At 36.5% G+C, this 21,687-nt stretch overlaps 1 non-coding gene across 1 annotated transcript; it reads left to right on the forward strand.

Moving 5' to 3' along the window:
* The first annotated feature begins 14,375 nt into the window (after positions 1-14,375).
* On the forward strand, positions 14,376-14,482 carry LOC128040878 (small nucleolar RNA R71). Its single transcript, XR_008195684.1, has one exon. It is a non-coding gene; the product is annotated as a small nucleolar RNA R71 (small nucleolar RNA).
* Positions 14,483-21,687: the final 7,205 nt, after the last annotated feature.

Raw genomic sequence — 21,687 nt, forward strand, 5'->3', positions numbered from 1 at the left:
TATATTTTCGTGTTTCCACGTATCGTGACTGAGCTCTCCCTAACGAAATACTATTACAAAAGTAACGATTCAGTGCTCGTCCAATGACCTTGTCATAAGTGTGTTTGGAACGACGGAAATGTGCAAGTGTACACAATCGCAACAAGTAATAAAGTGACAAGTAAATTTCAATTTATCGTACCATAGGGACTGTGAAAAGAATTATTTATGAATGCAATTTAAAAACACTTTGGTGAAGAAAAATATTTTGGTTTGAGAAGGTGCTTAAAAACTAAGTTTTTAACTAAGTAAAATAAATAAAAATAAAATAAAAGTTCCAATGCACGATTTCAGAAGATGAATTTAATCAAGATGACCTAATTGTGCTAGATTAATTCCAATTCTTAACTTAGAATTTTTCAACTCATGTTCATGTTGTTACGAATAAACTCACGGAAACTCGGTAATATGCTAACTTATGAACATATTTACCTACCAAAATTCGTTTATCTCTTGACTATACCTCAATGTCAATTCAAACGATTAAACAAATCTTAATAGGCAAATATGTTAACGCACATACATACTTATGAAATTAAAATAATCTCTTGTACATATCTCTATGCCAATTCAAAAAATTAATTCAATCTCATAAGCACATAAAAGATTACGTGAGGTAACAATGTATTTCTACCTTAAAACAGTTTAATCACAATAATCTTGCAAGTTATGTAAGGCTAATGTATCGTTAGATACCATTGCTAATTTAATCCTCAGCTACCTTAGATTATTAAACATGCACTGATTAAGTACAGTGTCAATTAATTACAATTTCAATCCGTTTAAATAATTAATTCATTAGTTACCTTACAATTGTAATGCAAGAATAACTTAGTCATGGTTTTACTTAATCAAACATCCTACCGAGGCGTATAACAACACTAGCACAATTTTAATAAATTAAGTAGACGAAATGCAACCAACCTAACACGAATTAAATTTAAGCCAGATTAATTAAATTAAACATTTCAACATCAAAAATATTCATAGACATGTTCATCATAGCAACAACAAAATTAAAAGGATAGGGAACAAGAATAAAATACGGTGTTCTCTCATGGCTTGACTAGTTTGCTCCACTCCTTCTCCGCTTGCTCTTGTCGAACCAAGGCTTCTAAAAATACTTGAATACTGCTCCAAATGATGGATGAATGAATCTTTTTCAAGAGGTGAGATCGGAAAGCGAATGAAGAATAATGGAAGGGAAATGAAGAGAGAAAAATAAAAGAGAAGTGAAGAGATGAGAAGAGTTAAGATGTGTTTGAAGTGAGCAGGCAAGGGGCTATTTATAGGTTGAGATGGCTGCCAAAATTAGAAAAAATTAGCAGTCATAAAGTCCCCCTATGGCTGGCCACACATGTGGCAAGTTTGAAGTTTTCAAACTTGCTATATTAAGGTAGGGGCAAATCCAGAAAGGCACAAATAGTGGAGGGGTTTGAATGCAATTTGAAGAAGTCTTCAAGGGCCATTTTGCAAGCCCAATAATCAGACAAGCAAGCTTATTGGGTCAGCATGTGGGATGGTTTTGGGCTACCGAATGCTCGATTGGTTCGATTTTCTCGGTTCAGCTCAACTGGAGCCCTTTTCATAATTAATTAATTAATAATAATTTATTTAACCAAAATTAAATTGGATTAAAATTAAAATTAATTATATTATGAATTAATAAACATAATTTGGACCGTCTTATGCTGAAAATTTATTTCTCCTTGATGCTTCAAAATTGCTACTTGCTTTTGTGCTTCTAGTAGTGTCTGTCAGGTCGTTTTTCGCCATTTGTGCAAATCTATCAAAAATAATAAAAAATAATTATAAAATTAATTAAAATTAAAAATTTTAATAATTTAAGTATAAAATAATTATTTTATAATAATTATATATTTTTCAACAAGAATCTTATGGAAAATCCATGAATTTGAGTTAAAAAGGGCATAAAAAGTGTGTATATTTTCATGTTTCCACACCCCCAAACTTAATTCATTGCTCATCCCAAGAAATGCACAAATTGAAAAGAATTTCTTGGAAACACCTTTGAACAATTCCTTCAGAACAACATTCTTCCCAAAAGTATGAATTTGGTATACTTATGCTCAAGAATAAGAAATTTGATATTTATGCTACTTATGGATACATATCATTCAAATTAATCTAAATTATTCTTATGATAGCAAAAATAGACTAAATGCTTCCTAATAAAGACATGTTAAATCCCTACCAATTTGATTTTATTCCCTTATTCAAGATTAAGTTGCAATCATTAAGTTTAACTTATGCCTTCTTATGTTTAACATAGCAATTTCTCTCTACTAATGTAGGTAGCGTAGAAACTTGAATCAATAGGTCTTTAACAAGGTTGTACTGTGGCTAGGCTAGGGGTATGTAAAAGATAGATAAAATTAGGCTAAAAACCCTAAACTCAGCTTAAATCGGAGCTTCAAAATAATTACCTTCAATATACCAACTTATTTTGCTTTCACATGCTCTTTTGTACATCTATATTCTTTCAAGTACATATGCTCTCTGTTTTTTTCACAAGCATTTTACTGTATGTACTACAATTTTTTTGAGCATTTGATACTTATTTTCAACTCCCCAAAACTTTCTTTCAAATAATATTCTGAATAGCACTAAGTCTAGTGTTTGAGACAATTTAAAGATAATTAAGAGAGAAGTGATGGCAAAATATTGCAAGGGTTCAAATAAAATTAGGCCATATAGTCTCAAAGTTGGGTTTCAAGGGATAAAATTTCATCAAGGTTGGCTTGAAAGGCTCAAACGATGTAAACAAAAGTTGCCTAAATCATTTTCAACATTCCATGCTTCCTAGGATTTTGCCTCAAGAAACTACTAATTCAATTCTAGAAACTTAAACTTTCATGCATGCCTAGCTTTCCTAAGGAACTAAAATTTTATGGTATGATTTGCATACTTTATTAAAAATACATTTTATGTCATAACAATTACTAAAATAATCAAACTTTATTTATACTGAATTTTAGCATACTTAACAAAATTTCAAATTTTTGAGCAAAATATATCATAATCATAATCAAAAGAAAAATTTATTCTGAGTGGAAATAATTTCAACTTTTCGGTCCCTCCTACGTAAGATGAACAATGTCCTCATTGTTAAAAGTGAATAAATACTATACACTAGGTAGGATTCTAGCAAAGAGGAGGTGAGTCAATTTGACTACTTAAGTACCAAGCTCTCTCTAGATCCAATTTTAGACATGTATATATCTATTGCCACACTTTATACTTTGCAACTTGTTCATTTTTATTAATGATTTCCACCTCTTGTTTTATTATGTGAAGATAAAAATTCCTAATAAAACCTAATCCTACTAAATAACCTAAGAACGGAAATAAAATAAGGTCAAGATCCCCCCTTTTTTTATTTATATGCAGATCCCTCTGAATTCGACTCATCTTTTGCTCCATCGTCTTTGTTTTTGCATGAATCGCTTTTACCCCTCTTCGATAGTGGACTCCATGGTTCAAATATGAAATCTGGAAACTTAGGCACAACAATAAATGGGTCATTGAATATTTTCGTAAGACCACTTCTCATTGAGTCATCCCGTATTTTTGAATATCTCCAGTAAGCCTATTTCTGCTGCTACATATGTTGCATGATGTCGATCAACTTTGACAGCTCATCTCGAAGATCTGGGCGAGGCGATTGAGTCCTGAACATTAAAGTTGCGATGTCAAGTTTGGTTACTGGTTCCATTGGTTTTGCCTTATCAGGGATTTTAGTTGACTGCATTGGTTCGATCTATTTAGGATATTCTTCTTCTGCTGCTTCAGGATCCTCGCTCTCTTCAACTCATTGCTGTAGAATAGAGTCTCTGACTATTCGATAGAGGTCCCAATCTGTGATTGTGCCCTGGTTATAACTTGTCTTCTTTACGTTTGCAAGAATTTTAGCTTTCAAGCACAAAATTGTTATCGTAAAAGGAAAGTAAGCTGGACCAAAACGTCTAGCAGCACAATTCTGTATTTCTCTTAGAATGATTTTTCCCACATCAATGGTCTTTCTAGTTAAAATCGAGTATAGTAAGACCATTTGCTCTAATGAAATTGTAGTCCCATGTGAAATAGGCATAAGGCTAAATCGAATGAAGTAGAACCATACCTTCACTAGTGGTGTCAATTATTCTCTACGACAAGTGTGAATTCCTTGCTTTTACATAGTCCACTTAGAACCTGGAACTATAAGTTCCTTGAGAATTTCTTGCAGATTTTTAGACTCAATATTTCTCACAAAGGAAGAATATTTGTCGTTTTCAAAATCAAGTAATTCAAAGAATTCATTAATAGCGTTTAAGGTTATTGGTACCTTGATTCCGTGAACAGAAACTTCCGTCAACTCGCTTGAGATTAAATTCAAAAAAAAATCATGAACTAACTCCTCATCCACACTAGGTCTTTTCTCATAAAACAACTCCCAATTGAGAGCTTCATCAACCTGACGAATGAGAGCCATGAAATCAATATAATTACTTTCTTTCAATGTAAAGCCTTTCTCTAGATGCATCTGTTGATTCTTAAAAAAGCTTTCGTATCTTGCTTTGGCTTCCTCACAATGGAATTTATTTTGTGATTCGTCAATTTGAGCAGAGGCACGAGTTCTTTTGCAAGGCATGATTAACCTGATCATAAGATAAAAACAAATATTTTTCAAAAATTTAATTAGTATAAAATATTAATAATTCAATAATTTGAAGAATTAAATAATTAAATAAAATTGAAATTTTAGGGGGAAAATGTGGCTTACCACCTTTTTATAATAGTTAAAAACTCAAAGAAAATAAATCTAGAGCAAAAGAGGTTGGTTTAAGGATGGTTGTAATGTGTCTTGATGGTGTGGTGTGAGTAGCAAGGCGGCAGAGGCATGCTAAGGAACAGTAAGGCATGCATGTGCTGCGCAAATGCAGGGAAGTGGTCAGCAAGCAGGTGCGTCGAGCAGGCCTAGTGAGCAACTGGAGCTGGACGGGCGGCAGGTGCAGTGAGATGGAGCGGTTGCTGGTGTGCACATTGCTCGTGGGGGCTGTTGGGTGCGTGCGTAGGCTGCTAGGTGAATGGGTGAGGGTGCCAAATGGAGCTGGGCGGTGTTGCGGCTAGAGAGTTCGGCACTAGGTGATTTGGTGCTTGGTGGGTTGTAGATGCTAGGATTTAATTGAGGGGTGAGTGAAAAAAATGGAAAAGGTAGGTGAAATTTATAGTGGATGAAGTAGGAGTTTAATTTGAATTCTTAGAACAAATTAATAATTAAAATATTCTAGGTTCTAATTCTACATAAAGTTAACAACAACTAATATTTAATATAATGTATATTAAATTATTATTTGTTCTTAATTTATTAAAAACTTATTAAATAAAATATGATAAAATTTAAACTAATCCTAATTCTATGCAAAGTTGATAATAATTAATATATATTATAATGGATATAATTATATATTAATGATTATCATCTTATTTATTAAATTAAAACATTTATTCTAGATGCCTTTTGAAAATATTTACAAAAAAGACATCTAAATTTTTAATATTTACAAAAGAGCAACCAAATTTTGAAAATAATTCAATTAAGTACCTAGACTTAAGGAAAATTTGAAATTGAGTTCAAATTTAAAACTTGGATCAAAATTGACCCTTTTATTTGAAAATTAAAAGTTTATTTTGCCATTTAGGGAATAATTTCTTGGAAGATTATGTTAAAATCAATTCCCAGGAAAGATTGGAGGGGTCACAAATGGTCCTGCTTAAGTTCCAATCTCCTAGACATAATTTATTTAAACATACTAATCCCGAAAATATACCCTAAATCATTTATTTAAAAAGAAAAACAAGAAAAGTTAAATATCTAATAAATAAACGAGATTTGATCCCGTTTAATTTTATCCCCTGGTAATGTTTTAAGCGCTGAGCATTGACTCGAAAATTACCTTCCTTACTTTGAAGTTCGACAACTCCATATGGATAAACTCGGTGAATCTTAAACGGACAGGACCAATGTGATTTTAACTTACCTAGAAAGAACCTTAATCTGGAATTGAAGAAAAAGACTTGCTGACCTGCTTTAAATTCTTGAACCCAAATGTGCTTGTCATGCCATCTCTTAAGTCTTTCCTTGAGTAATTTGGCATTCTAGTATGAGAACATTTGAAATTCTTCTAACTCATTGAGTTCGAGCATCTGTTTCTCTTTAGCAAGCTTAAAATCCAAGTTGAGTTGTTGGAGAGCCCAGTAAGCTTTGTACTCTAACACCAAGGGCAGATGATAGGCTTTCCCAAAGACTAACCTATAGGTTGACATCCCTAAAAGTGTCTGGTATGTTGTCCTATCGGCCCATAAAGCATCACCCAGTCTTTTAGACCAATCTTGTCGGTTCGGGCAAACTACCTTCTCGAGTATGCCTTTGATCTCTTTGTTGCCAATTCAACTTGCCCATTTTTCTGTGGATGGTAAGTTGTGGCAACCTTGTGCTTCACTCAATGTTTGTCTAGTAACCATTTCAACCACTTGTTCACAAAATGGGACCTTTCATCACTGATGATGGCTCTTGGGGTTCCAAACTTTGTGAACACATGCTTCTACAAAAACTTCATCACAACCTTAGCATCGTTTATCGGATATGCCTCAGCCTTAACCCACTTAGACACATACTCTACTGCCACCAATATGTACTTTGACCAAAAGACGAAGGAAAAGGTCCGAGAAATTCAATACCCCAAACATCGAATAATTCTACCTCAATGATGTTGTTCGAGGCATCTTATTTCTGTTGGTGACGTATCCAACCCTTTGACATCGATCACAGCTCCTTACGTAAGCATATGCATCTTTAAATAGTGTTGGCCAAAAGAATCCAGCTTGCAATACCTTGGCCACAATACGTCTACCTCCGAAGTGTCCCCTACTCAGAGCTAAGCGACAATGGTATAGAATATTATGTACTTCATCTTATGCCACGTATCTCCTGATCATTTGATCTGCACACTTTTTAAACAAGTATGGCTCTTCCCAAAAAGAGTACTTCACATCGTGAAGAAACATTTTCCTTTGATGATATGTCTTATCAATCGACATCAAACCACAAGCAAAATAGTTAGCAATATTAGTAAACCAATGGGTATTATGGACATGATTTACCTTCAGTATGTGTTCATCTAGAAATGTCTCCTGAATTGGTATAAGTGGAGAATTCCCTTCTTGCGGCTCCAATCTAGACAAGTGGTCTGCTACTTGGTTTTCTACTCCCTTTCGATCTTGAATTTCTAGATCGAACTTTTTAAGTAGAAGTACCCATCGAATCAGTCTCGGCTTAACGTCTTTCTTGGCAAGTAAATACTTAATTGCTGAATAGTCCGTATAGACAGTCACTTTGGTACCTACAAGATAGGAATGAAACTTGTCAAAAGCAAACACAATAGCAAGTAACTCTTTCTCTGTAACCATGTAGTTCAGTTGAGCTCCTGTCAGAGTCCGACTTGCGTAGTAGATGGGATGAAAAAATTTATTCCTTCGCTGGCCCATGACAGCTCCTATCACAAAGTCACTTGCGTCACACATCAATTCAAATGGCAAATCCCAGTCTGGTGTGACGATTATGGGTGCCGAAACTAATCGACTCTTCAAATCTTTGAAAGCTCTTAAGCACTCTTCATCAATTTTGAACGCCGTGTCCTTCTCCAATAATTTGCGTAAGGGTTTAGCAATTTTGGAGAAGTCCTTGATAAATCTTCGATAGAAACCGGCGTGGCCCAAGAAACTCCTAACACTCTTTAAAGATGTTGGAGGTGGAAGTTTCTCAATAACGTCTACCTTTGCTTTATCTACCTCAATTCCATGTCTCGTTATCCGATGCCCTAGAACAATAGTACTTCACATCATGAACAAACATTTTCTTTTGATGATATGTCTTATCAATCGACATCAAACCACAAGCTAAATAGTTAGCAATATCAGCAAACCAAGGGGTATTATAGACATGATTTACCTTCAGTATGTGTTCATCTGAAATGTCTCCTGAATTGGTATAAGTGGAGAATTCCCTTCTTGCGACTCCAATCTGGACAAGTGGACTGCTACTTGGTTTTCTACTCCCTTTCAATCTTGAATTTCTAGATCGAACTCTTGAAGCAGAAGTACCCATCGAATCAATCTTAGCTTAGTGTCTTTCTTGGCAAGTAAATACTTAATTGCTGAATAGTCCGTATAGATAGTCACTTTGGTACCTACAAGATAGGATCGAAACTTGTTAAAAGCAAACACAATAGTAAGTAACTCTTTCTCTGTAACCATGTAATTCAGTTGAGCTCCTGTCAAAGTCCGACTTGCGTAATAGATGGGATGAATAAATTTATTCCTTTGCTGGCCCATGACAGCTCCTATCACGAAGTCACTTGCGTCACACATCAATTCAAATGGCAAATCCCAATCTGGTGTGACGATTATAGGTGCTGAAACTAATTGAAAGCTTTTAAGCACTCTTCATCAATTTTGAACGCCGTGTCCTTCTCCAATAATTTGCATAAGGGTTTAGCAATTTTGGAGAAGTCCTTGATAAATCTTCAATAGAACCAGCGTGGCCCAAGAAACTCCTAACACTCTTTACAGATGTTGGAGGTGGAAGTTTCTCAATAACGTCTGCCTTTGCTTTATCTACCTCAATTCCATGTCTCATTATCCGATGCCCTAGAACAATACATTCTTGTACCATGAAATGGCACTTTTCCCAGTTGAGTACGAGGTTTGTTTCTTCGCATCGCCTTAGTACCTTGGCTAGATTGGCTAGGCAATCATCATATGCATCTCCAAATACTGAAAAATCATCCATAAAGACTTCCGATTATTTCTCAACCATGTCATTAAAAATAGACATCATAGACTTCCATCATCAAGGAAAATGAGAATAACAAGTTGATAATGACTAGAACGGTTACATGATAGAGAATTTGCATCGATTATCAGAAGCTAAACAAGTTGATAATGTCTATCCATCCATCGAGAAAACAATAATAGAACGACAAAGGAAAGTGATCTATCCTAGTCGCCTTGTTTAGCTTCCGGTAATCGATACAAATTCTCTATCACATAACCGTTCTAGTCATTATCAACTTGTTATTCTCATTTTCAATGACTGCAATACATCCTTTCTTTGGCACGTACTAGATCGGACTCACCCACGAACTGTCTAAGATGGGGTAAATTATACCCGTATCTAACCACTTGATGATTTCCTTTTTCACCATGTCCTTTATTATGGGGTTCAATCTTCGTTGTCCATCAATCTTTCCTTTTTTCCCATCTTCTAGGATGATCTTATGCATGTATACAGACGGACTAATATCGCAAATATCGACTATGGTCCATTTGATGGCCTTCTTAAATTGTTTTAATACTAGGATGAGTTTTTCTTCTTCTCAACGGTTAATTTCTCTTAAACAATAACAGGCAAAGTAGAAGCGTTACCTAAATAAACATATTTTAAATGTGAGAGAAGTACCTTTAGTTCTAATTTAGGTGGCCCCTCAATTGACGCTTTTGGTTAGGCATAATCGCTATTCTCTAACTCCAAAGATTCAAAACGGGATTGCGGATTAAATCCCCTTTGATTAGCTTCTAGCAAAGCTAATTATTCATCCTCCTTTTCATCATTTGGAGGGTCTGATGTCAAAATTTGTTCCAATGGTTCCTCAACATAGTTAGGTTCCTTTTTCATGATTAATTTCTCTAAATCGGACACTGCAGAACAATCATCAATTGTGTCAGGAAATCGTATAGACTTAAAAACATTAAATGTTACCTGATCATCCTAAACATGCATAGTACGTTTGCCCTTCTGCACATCAATAAGGGTCATTCTGATTGCTAGGAAAGGCTTTCCTAAGATGATTGGCACTTCTTTATCTACTTCAAAGTCTAGAACCACAAAGCCAGCAGGAAAAAAATTTGTCTACACGTACCAATACGTCCTTAATTTTTTCTTCTGGATCTGCTAAGGATCGATCTGCTTAGTGAAGTGTAACCGTAGTAGGTCTAACTTCACCTATCCCCAACTTCCTAAATATTGACATAGGCATCAAGTTTATACTCGCACCCAAGTCACATAGTGCCTAACCATAATATGTTGCTCCAATGTTGCAAGGTATGGTAAAACATCCAAGATCCTTCAACTTTGGGGGTAGTTTGTCTTGAAGATATGCACTGTATTCCTTTGTCAGGGCTACCGTCTCAAATTCTCCAAGTCTTCATTTTTTTTAACAGGATATCCTTCATGAATTTGACGTAGTTTAGCATTTGTTTAATTACTTCGACAAACAGAATGTTGATATAAAGTTGCCTGAGTATGTTTAAGAACTTCTTGAAATAAATTTCCTGCTTTTGTTTCTAAAGTCTTTGAAGGTAGGGTGGTGGAGGCTTCTTTACTGGAACTGATTGATTTGTCTTCTATGGCAATTCTGCATCTAACAGAGTTGTTATTTTATCAGAATTAGCTGGTTCAGAAGTTACCTTGTCAGATTTCGCAAATTATGGTTCCGATGAAATCAAAATTTCAACACTCGGTTGAACTTCCTCTGATTCTTGAGCATCGGCTGGCTCCTTGTAACACCCCAAACCCGCCTAAGAGTTATGGTCGAATCTGGCAGTGTCACATTGAGGTGTTTAGCATAAAACTTGTTGTTGTTAAAATCTTTAAAATCAATTAATCATTTTGTTATTAAACGGTGATTCCAAAACGGGTTGTTCATTTCCAAGCGTGCATCATTAAAAACTAATCACTTTTAAAACGTTATAAATTTTCCAAAATCTCATTTATTGCGAAAACGTGGTGTCTTTGAAAACGGTTACATTTTGAAAACCTGTCTTATTCTACAACTATTAGTTTATATCAAACTAAATAAAAAAACTCCAATTTAAAGTTTATAACTTTAAAGAGGCCTTTTTACATAAAAATACCCAAATTCAGTTACTTATAAATCAAAAACTAAAAATGAAAGCTGATGCGGTTGTGTGGCCACCTCAGAGTCCCTCGCAGCACCGAATCAACTATGGCTGATGATTACATGCACAATTAAAAGGAGAGGGTGAGTTTATGAAAATTCAGTGTGTAATCCCTTATCAAACAGTCGGCATACCGAACAGAATCAGTCTAGGCCAAAGCCCTTTAATAAGATAAGACAAGATATGGGCATTAGCCCGTCTGAAATAGTGTGGGCCTAAGCCCGATCTGATGTCGATATGGTACAAGTATGCAAACCCATCCCAATCTAGCCAACACACCACCCGTACCAACCCAACACACCATGTGGGAACAGAGTCGACCCACCCAACCCTCACACCAATATCGCAGCATAGCTGCCGGTAGTAATAATGCGATGAGAGTTGCCGTGAGTCGAATAGCTAAGAGTCAGAAGCAGGATAGCTATAAGCTATAAATGTAATGGCTACAAGCCATAAATACGAGAATGTGATTGGCACAAAGCCATCGAGAGCGATGATATGACCGCACGACCATCGATGCGGTAACATGATTGGCACAAAGCTATCAGTAGTAGTGATATGATCGGCACATAGTCATCAGTAACGGTAACATGATCGGCACAAAGCCATCAGTAGCAGTGATATGATCGGCACACAACCATCAATAACAGTGAAATGATCAGCACACAACCATCGATAACGGTAATATGATCGGCACAAAGCCATCAGTAACGGTACTATGATTTGCACAAAGCCATCAGTAGCATCGTAACAAAGCTACCAGTAATAGTATCGCAGCAAAGCTGCCAGTAATAGTATATGTGGCCAAGCCACCAATAACAGTGATTGTGGCAGAGCCACCAGTACAGTACTTCCTCCATAACAGTATCCCAACCCCATGCAGTATTTCGTGTATGTAGAATGCCATACTCAAAATCAGTCATTCAAATCACAGACAAATCAGTCATCCCAAACACAGACAAATCAGTCATTTAACCATAGACAAAACAATCATTTGACCTCAAAGGGCAAAAATAGTCATTTACCCATCAGGGCATTACGGTCATTTTACCCTACAGGGGTATTACGGTCATTTTATCCTACAGGGGCATTACGATCATTTTACCCTATAGGGGCATTACGGTTATTTTACCCTACAGGGGCATTACGGTCATTTTACCTTACAGAGGCATTACGGCCTTTTTACCCTATAAGGGTATTACGATTATTTTACCCTACAAGGGTATTACGGTCATTTTATCCTACTGAGGCATTACGGTTATTTTACCTTACGGGGGCATTATGGTCCTTTTACCCTACAGGGGTATTACGGTCATTTTACCTTATAGGGGTATTACAATCATTTTACCTTATAGGGGCATTAGGGTCATTTTACCCTACAAGGGTATTACGGTTATTTTACCCTACATGGGCATTACGATCATTTTACCTATTTTAAGGTCTCGGTTCAGATATCAACCTCTTAAAAGGTCCGCAGTCGCCTCGTGCGACTTAGGTAACCTAATTGGTCATAACAACATAAATGGCCCCAATGCCCATTACTCGACCTAAATAGGCCCACACGCTCGGGTGGCCCGTTCAGCCCAAATTTTGCCACGGCTATGAGATCTATATAGCCCAGTCCAGTATTTTTCATAATTCGTGGATTTCATCAGTGTGGGACCTACACAGCCCATTCGGCCCAACGTGGCCCATTTTGGCCTAAGCCCATGAAAATGCTCATAGAGACCTCCATAGTTTATCACCCATGATTCGTAGGTTTGGCTTTCAACGCTCGTGTGGTCTCAAATGCCATATTTTAGCTTTTCGGCTTTTGCCATTCTACAGTTATAGTGGGGAGTTTACACACCTGATGCGATTTGCAGATTCCCTTCAATCCAAACACTCCTATTCCGGCCTCGCCGATCTCCCCCATTTAGAACAAGGAACCTGGAACAACCTCCCCAAATCTCAATATTCTCTCCTCAAATCTCTCCAAATATATCCCTCATTGATATCCTCCATAACAACCTCCAAGACCCATTCAAACTCTCACCCAACTGAGTTCGAAACCACCTCAAACTCCTACCGCCTCATGCTAGCAAAATAAATATCCTTTTTGCTTGCAATAGGATTCAAACCCAAGCCCCCCTCAATAGCTCAACACGCCCCTTGTCTCCTTGTCACAAGCTCTTTTGTGTCACATTTTGTCTTCAATTAACTAAAAGGTCTAAAGGCCAAAGTCCAGGTTCCTTTAAAATAAAAACCAAAATAAATTGCAAGAGCCAAGACTTGAACCCAAGCTCCCTTGCAACCTTAATGACGCCACAACCACTAGACCACATGCTTCCTTATGACATTTTTTAACACAATAATTTAAAAGGCCTACATCCAAGCATCCAGGGTTTTATCCACTTTTCCAACTCCTCTCAGGACCCTTAACCACTAAAGCAGACATACTTTTGTACACAGTTTCGAAACCGTTCCCTTGGTCAAAACCCAACACTTCTAGGCCCAAATTCTGGGGCGTTACACTCCTTTTCAACTTTGTCGGTGTTGGACTCTAATATGTTTCTGCTCCTCAATGTCAACACTTTACAATGCTCATTCCCAAGATTCCTCGGATTCTCTGTATCACTAGGTAAAGAACCTTGTGGTTGATTTTTTAGTACAGTTGCAACCTGGCCCATTTGATTCTCCAAATTCCTTAAAGTGGTGTCATTTTTTGCCATGTATGCCTTCAATAGGTTCTTTAAGCTATTGGACAGTTCAGCTTGGGTTTGTTTCTGAACTTGTTAGGGAAACTGGGTGGCTGGATCGGTCTAGGTTGGGCGTAAGTGTTATTGGTTTCAGCCCCTTAGTTACTCCAGGAAAATTTTGGGAGGTTTCGCCACTATGGTTATAGAAATTAGATTGCAGTCCTTACCTTCCTCGATTTTGGTTCTGGTTACCCATCTAATACATGAATTCTAGGTTCGATGGACATTCTTTGAACAAATGTCCTTCCCCACAATAGACATAGGCTACATTTTCAAATTGATTCAGTTGCAAAACTATTAAACCCATTAGTGGTAAAATTTTTAAGCATTGAGGATCTTTAGGATACCTGAGATGCGAGTGAAGTAAGAGCGTTTACTTCATGTATTCTAGTTACTTGTCTACCTGACACTGCTCTATTGGTTGGCCATTGATAATTGTTGCTAGCAATCCTCTCAATGATTTCATAAGCCTCATTATAAGACTTAGAAAAGATAGCACCATTAGTAGAAGCATCCACTACCATCCTTGTGTGTGCGTTGAGACCATTATAAAACGTTTCAAGTTGGATGCAATGTGGGATTCCGTGATGAGGGCACTTCCGTAATAATCCTTTGTACCTTTCCCATGCCTCATACAAGGACTCATCATCCATTTGTTGGAAAGCAGTGATCTCGTTCCTCAACTTAGCATTCTTGCTAGGCGGGAAATACTTCATAAGGAATCTTTCTACTAACTATTTCCAAGTGGTAATTGAATTTGGTGGCAATGACTTCAACCAGGCTCGAGCTTTGTCCCTTAGTGAATATGGGAATAGCTTCAATCGTAATGCATCTTCGGGTACTCCGTCTAACTTGAAAGAATCGCTCACCTCCATAAACAGTCTTAAGTGAATATGAGGATCTTTGGTAGGCGTTCCACTGAATTGGCCCAATATCTGAAGCATTTGGAACATGACTGGCTTCAGTTCGAACTATTGTGCCTCAATTTCGGGTCACCTAATACCAGGATTAAGATCATAAAACACTGGCATGACATACTGTCTTAGAGCTCTATCCTTATCATCAGTAATAAGGATAGGATTTTGAGCAGGGTTTGATCCATTTTCTTAATTCAGATTTTCGAAGTTCATCTCTTTGATCCTTCTCTTACTTGCTTGTCTTCTTCGTTGTTGAAAAGTTCTTTCAATCTCAGGGCCTAAAAGGATTAAATCGTTAATTCGGTCAATACTCATAAACACCTTAAATAAACACAGAAAAAATAATTAAGTTAAAAAGTAAACAGAAAAATAAACTAAAATGCAAAATTAACAAATTCACAAATAATGACTTTTTAAAACAGTCACCGACAGCGGCGCCAAAAACTTGGAACGATAGAAATGTGCAAGTGTACACAATCGCAACAAGTAATAAAGTGACAAGTAAATGTCGAGTTATCATACCCACAGGAACTGTGAAAAGAATTATTTATGAATGCAATTTAAAAACACTTTGGTGAAGAAAAATATTTTGATTTGAGAAGGTGCTTAAAAACTAAGTTTTTAACTAAGTAAAATAAATAAAAATAAAATAAAAGCTCCAATGCACGATTTCAAAAGATGATTTTAATCAAGATGGCCTAATTGTGCTAGATTAATTACATTTCTTAACTTAAAATTATTAAACTCATGTTCATGTTGTTACGAATAAATTCATGGCAACTCAGTAACTTGCTAACTTATGAACATATTTACCTACCAAAATCCATTTATCTTTTGACTATATCTCTATGTCAATTCAAACAATTAAACAAGTCTTAATAGGCAAATGTGTTAACGCACATACATACTAATGAAATTAAAATAATCTCTTTTACATATCTCTATGCCAATTCAAATAATTAATTCAATCTCATAAGCACATAAAAGATTACGTGAGGTAACAATGTATTTCTACCTTAAAACAGTTTAATCACAATAATCTTGCAAGTTATACAAGGCTAATGTATCGTTAGATACCATTGCTAATTTAATGCTCAGCTACCTTAGATGATTAAGCATGCATCGATTAAGTATTGTATCAATTAATTACAATTTCAATCCGTTTAAATAATTAATTCATTAGTTACCTTACAATTGTAATGCAAGAATAACTTAGTCATGGTTTTACTTAATCAAACATCTTACCGAGGCCTATAACAACACAAACACAATTTTAATAAATTAAGTAGATGAAATGCAATCAACCTAACACAAATTAAATTTAAGCCATATTAAATAAATTAAACATTTCAACATCATAAATATTCATATACATGTTCATCATAACATCAAAATTAAAAGGATAGGGAACAAGAATCAAATCAGGTGTTCTCCCCGTATCTTAACTAGTTTGCTCCACTCCTCCTTCTCCGCTTGCTCTTGTCAAACTGAGGCTTCTATGAAAACTTGAATGCTGCTCCAAATGGTGGATGAATGACTCTTTTTCCAGAGGTGAAATCGGCAAGGGAATGAAGAATAATGGAAGGGAAATGAAGAGAGAAAAACGAAAGAGAAGTGAAGAGATGAGAAGAGTTGAGATGTGTTTGAAGTGAGCAGCCAAGGGGGATATTTATAAGTTGAGATGGCTGCCAAATTTAGCAAAAATCAGCAGCCATAGAGTCCCCCTATGGCCTGCCACACATACGGCAAGTTTGAAGTTTTCAAACTTGCTATATTAAGGTAAGGGCAAATCTAGAAATGCACAAATAGTAGAGGGGTTTGAATGCAATTTGAAGAAGTCTTCAAGGGTCATTTTGCAAGCCAAATAATCGTCCAAGCAAGCTGATTGGGTCAGCATGTGGGATGGTTTTGAGGTGCCTAGTGCTCGGTTGGTTCGGTTTTCTCATTTCAGCTCAACTGGACCCCTTTCCATAATTAATTAATAATAATTTATTTAACCAAATTAAATTGGATTAAGATTAAAATTAATTATATTATGAATTAGTACACATAATTTGGACCGTCTTATGCTGAAAAATTATTTCACCTTGATGCTTCAAAATTGCTACTCGATTTTGTGCTTCTAGTAGTGTCTGTCAGGCCGTTTTTTGCCCTTAGTGCAAATCTGTCGAAAATAATCAAAATTAATCAAAATTAATTAAAATTCAACATGTTAAGAATTTAAGTACAAAATAATTATTTTATAATAATTATATATTTTTCGACAAGAATTTTGCCGAAACTGCATGAATTTGAGTTAAAAAGGGCATAAAAAGGTGTGTATATTTTCGTGTTTCCAATGTTACCCTCATAAGATGTTATTGATCTCTTTGGAATAATATTCGTTCTCTCAATATGATCCTAGTTTATCTCATGGTAATCATTGTATCTTCCTTCATGAAAAGTCAATTACTATTGAATAGTAATCAAGTCATCCGTCATAAAGACGAACGACCCGTGGCCACGTTTACTTTTCATCAACCACGTAATGCTAATGAGACGATATCATTTACCCTTGTCTTAGGCTATGAATTTCTCTGTTGTGAAAGAAGCTACATACTGTAACACCCTAAACTTAGCCTAAATGTTATGGCTGAATCTGGAAATATTACGAAGAAAATTTAAAAACAACTTTTTTACACGCAAATCATCGTAACCGTTGTTACTTAGTATATCTGATTTGTTTGGAAAACTTATTGATATACTTATTTGATTTAAAATCCTTTCTCGTTTATGCCTTTCTATTAAACCAAATGTTTTGCAACGGAATTTCTGTAAAATGTCATATTTTGGCAAATCAAATTGTTTCTTGAAAACTGTTATTCAGAAAAGTTGTCATTTTAAAAAAAATCGTTTTATTAGATGTTACACTTAGAAAACCAAAATAAAATCAAAAACCAAAAACAGTCCAAAAAAGTCCGGAGAGTCCCAAAATTACAAAACTCTCAAAAACCAGAAAAGTTTAAACTAATTTTAAAAGAATGAAATTTTACAAAAATGTGGTCATCATTAAGCTTCCGTCGCACCAACCCACCTAAATATAAGGGTTACCTGAACATAACAAGCAAATAGAGAGTGAGTTTTGAAACTTATTCTGTAACACAAAAATAAACAGAAATTCAGATTCAATCTCATACAGAACAGATGCAGATGTAAACCTTTTACAGAATCAGAATTATACAGATACAAATATGCAAAATCCTACCCCCATACTCTACACACCAACTCCGACCATCCCATCACACAACATGGGGTATAAAACACCCACCTAATCCTACACACCGCATAGTGTCTATACAACACTTTTCAGAATAATCGCAGCAACGTTGCTAGCATAATGGCGAGGTATCGCCTCATACAGAACATCATGCATACTCGTATAATAGATATAACACACGCTTTTACATAGCATAACAAATCATGCACATCGCAATTCATAATACTCATTAATGTTATTTACTTCAATTTCAATCTAATAGGGTAGCAGATTTAAAGCTTTAAGGCCTATACTGCACATACCAACGCTACGGAAGGCCCTCAGTCATTCGAGACGACAAGTATGACCCTAGGGAAAAATTCTAAAATTTAGGCCCACATGCTCGTGTGGCTTGCCCGTACGCCCACATGGCCCACACGACTAGAAATGGCCTAGGTCGTATGTCACACACAACCCCACACACACCAGTCACATGATCGTCTGTCACACACGGCCTATGAGATGGCCAGGCACACGACCGTGTGGCATCGACAGGCCCAATTTTTGGCTTTCGCCGATCACCCTTTTTTGAGTTTCTCGTTACACACCTGGCTCAATTTTGATGTGAAAACAACCCTGCAACCTTCGAAACTTAAAACAGTATTCCAACGCGCAATTTCAATAAAAATTTATGAAACTCACACAAAAATTATCCAAGAACATAGTCTCACAATAGCATCCAACACATTCGCACACTTACCGTCAATGAACAGTAATCACCCCACTCAAACAGTTGGAGAAGCACTAATAGCTTATTGACTTCCCCCTAAACAAAAATTAAATCAAAGCATCATCAACAAATTCCGTCAAAAACATAACTAGCACCCTCCCTCCACCACACACAAATAAGAAACTTCCCAATAACTTACCCATTCTGAACGAGTTACAGAATCCGGATGCACAACGATTAGAACGAACGATTGATAAAAAGAGTTGAAGGAAAAAGAAACGAAAATTTGCAGAAGAAGGAAAAAAAGTCAGAAAGAAAGGATTTTGGGAAAAATTATAAGAATTAAAAAAATAAAAATTGAATCAAATAAAATCCCAACACCCTACTATCGCATTAACCAACAAATCCCACCAAAACTGACCCACTAACTCTAATCTACTACCACAAACTTTCAATTCCACCAAACCTCTACTACACCACCGATACACACAATCGGAAGCAAAAATTATCATCCTTCACTCACATAGGGGTTCGAACACAAGACCTTAAGGCAAGCTAACACCTTACCACTTGAACCAGCAGGCTCATTCTAATATGAGTTTACTTCGAATATGATATAAGTCAAGCCATTAAAGACAAGGCTAGGAACAAAAATAACTAAATTTCTAAAAGTGGGACTTGAAATCAAGACCTCAAACACACACCCATATCACTTAACCACTGAAACAGATACTTATTTATGACAAACTTTATTAAATAGAGTTAAATAAATCAAGGCATTACATCTCTACCCCCTAAAAGAAATTTTGACCTAGAAATTTACCTAATTCAAACAAATACGGATACTGTTGACGAATCGAGTCCTCAAGTTCCCACGTGGCTTCCTCAGTGCCATGATTCTGCCACAGAACCTTAACTAACGGAATAGACTTTCTCTTCAAAATTTTCACATCTTGATCCAGAATCTGAACTGGCTCCTCCTCAAAAGTCAAATCTGGTCTAAACTCGACCACCTCAACATGAACAATATGAAACGGGTCAGACCGTTACCTCAAAATAGAGACGTAAAACATATCATGAATAGGATTTAACACTGGAGCTAACTCCAACTGATAAGCAACCGATCCCACGCGCTTTAGAATCTGGTACGACCCAATAAACCTAAGACTCAACTTGCCTTTACGTCCAAAACGCAGAACCTTCTTCCAATACGATACATTAAAGAACACACAATCCCCCACAGAATACTCGACGTCCCTCCTTTTCAAATCCGCATAGGACTTCTGCCTGTCAAAAGCTGCCTTAAGACAATCCCGAATCTATTTGACTTTTTCTTTAGTCTTAGAAACCAACTCAGGACCCAAAACTCATCGTTCGCCCAACTCAGTCCAACATAGCGGGGTACGACATTTACGACCACACAAAGTCTCGTAAGGTGCCATCTGAATGCTAAACTGAAAACCGTTATTGTAGGCAAACTAGATTAATGGTAAAAATTCCTTCCAACTACCTTGAAAATCAATTACACAACTCCAAAGCATATCCTCCAATATCTGAATCACCCTCTCAGATTGACCATCTATCTAAGGATGGAACGCAGTACTGAAATCCAACCTCGAACCCTAAGCCTTATGAAGCTTCTTTCAAAATCGAGAAGTGAAATGAGGATCTCTATTTGAAATCATCAAAACCGAAACCCCATGAAGTCTCACAATATTAGAAATGTATAACTTGGCCAACCTATGAAAAGAATAATCTGTCTGAACATGTATGAAATGGGCAGACTTGGTCAACCGATCCACGATGACCCATACAGAATTCTTCTTAGTAGAAGTTAAGGGCAACCCACTAATGAAGTCCATAGTCACACGTTCTCATTTCCATAAGGGAATCTTCACGGGTTGGAGCAAACCCGAAGGCAACTGATGCTCCGCCTTAACTTGCTGGCACGTTAGACAACGAGAAACAAAACCTGTTACTTCTCGTTTCAAACTCGGCCACCAATACAGTTCCGAAATATCTCGATACGTCTTATTTCCACTAAGACGCATAACATAAGGGCTACTATGCGCCTCCCTCAGAATAGGCTGTCTCAAATCAGAGTCATTCGATACACAAACCCGTCATCGAAAACACAGAACCCCACCATTATTCAACCCAAAGTCAGACGTACTACCATCCTCTACTTGACAGAAACGTAGAACTAGAGATTCATCCCCTAACTATTTATCCCGAATCTGATCAATCCAAGTCAGCTTAACTTGCAACTTGGCTAGCAGACTCCCATCATCAAACAAACTTAGGCGAGCAAACATCGCCCTCAAATCAGTCATTGCTCTATGACTAAGAGTGTCGGCCACCACATTGTCTTACCAAGATAATACTCTATAATGCAGTCGTAATCTTTGAGCAGTTCAAACCATCTACACTGCCTAAGGTTCAACTCCTTTTGGGTAAAGAGGTACTTATGGTTCTTGTGATCGGTGTAGATGATACACCTCTCACCATACAGATAATGCCTCCAAATCTTTAAGGCAAAAGCCATAATAGCCAACTCGAGATCATGCATTAGGTAATTCCCCTCGTGTGACTTAAGTTGTCGGGACGCATAAGCCATAACCTTACCATCTTGCATCAGAACACATCCCAAACTGACATGTGACGCATCATTATATATCACAAACTCTTTACCAGATTCAGGTTGTATCATTACAGGAGCCTGAGTTAAAACGGAAGCTTCTCAAATCATGATTTTTGCTCATCAGTCAAGACAAAATAAGCGTTCTTACACAAACGCTTAGTCAGAGGAGCTACAATTAATGATAACCCCTCAACAAACCTCTAATAATAGCCCGCAAGACCTAGAAAACTGCGGATCTCTAAAACATTATTAGGTTGTTTCCAATCAAGTACAGCCTCAATCTTTTTAAGACCAACTTGGATCCTCTCTGCAAAACCACATGCTTTAAAAATGAGATTTTTATTAACCAAAATTCACACTTGCTCAAC

This window comes from Gossypium raimondii, chromosome 4 (assembly GCF_025698545.1).
Source record: "Gossypium raimondii isolate GPD5lz chromosome 4, ASM2569854v1, whole genome shotgun sequence".
Classification (NCBI taxonomy): domain Eukaryota; kingdom Viridiplantae; phylum Streptophyta; class Magnoliopsida; order Malvales; family Malvaceae; genus Gossypium; species Gossypium raimondii.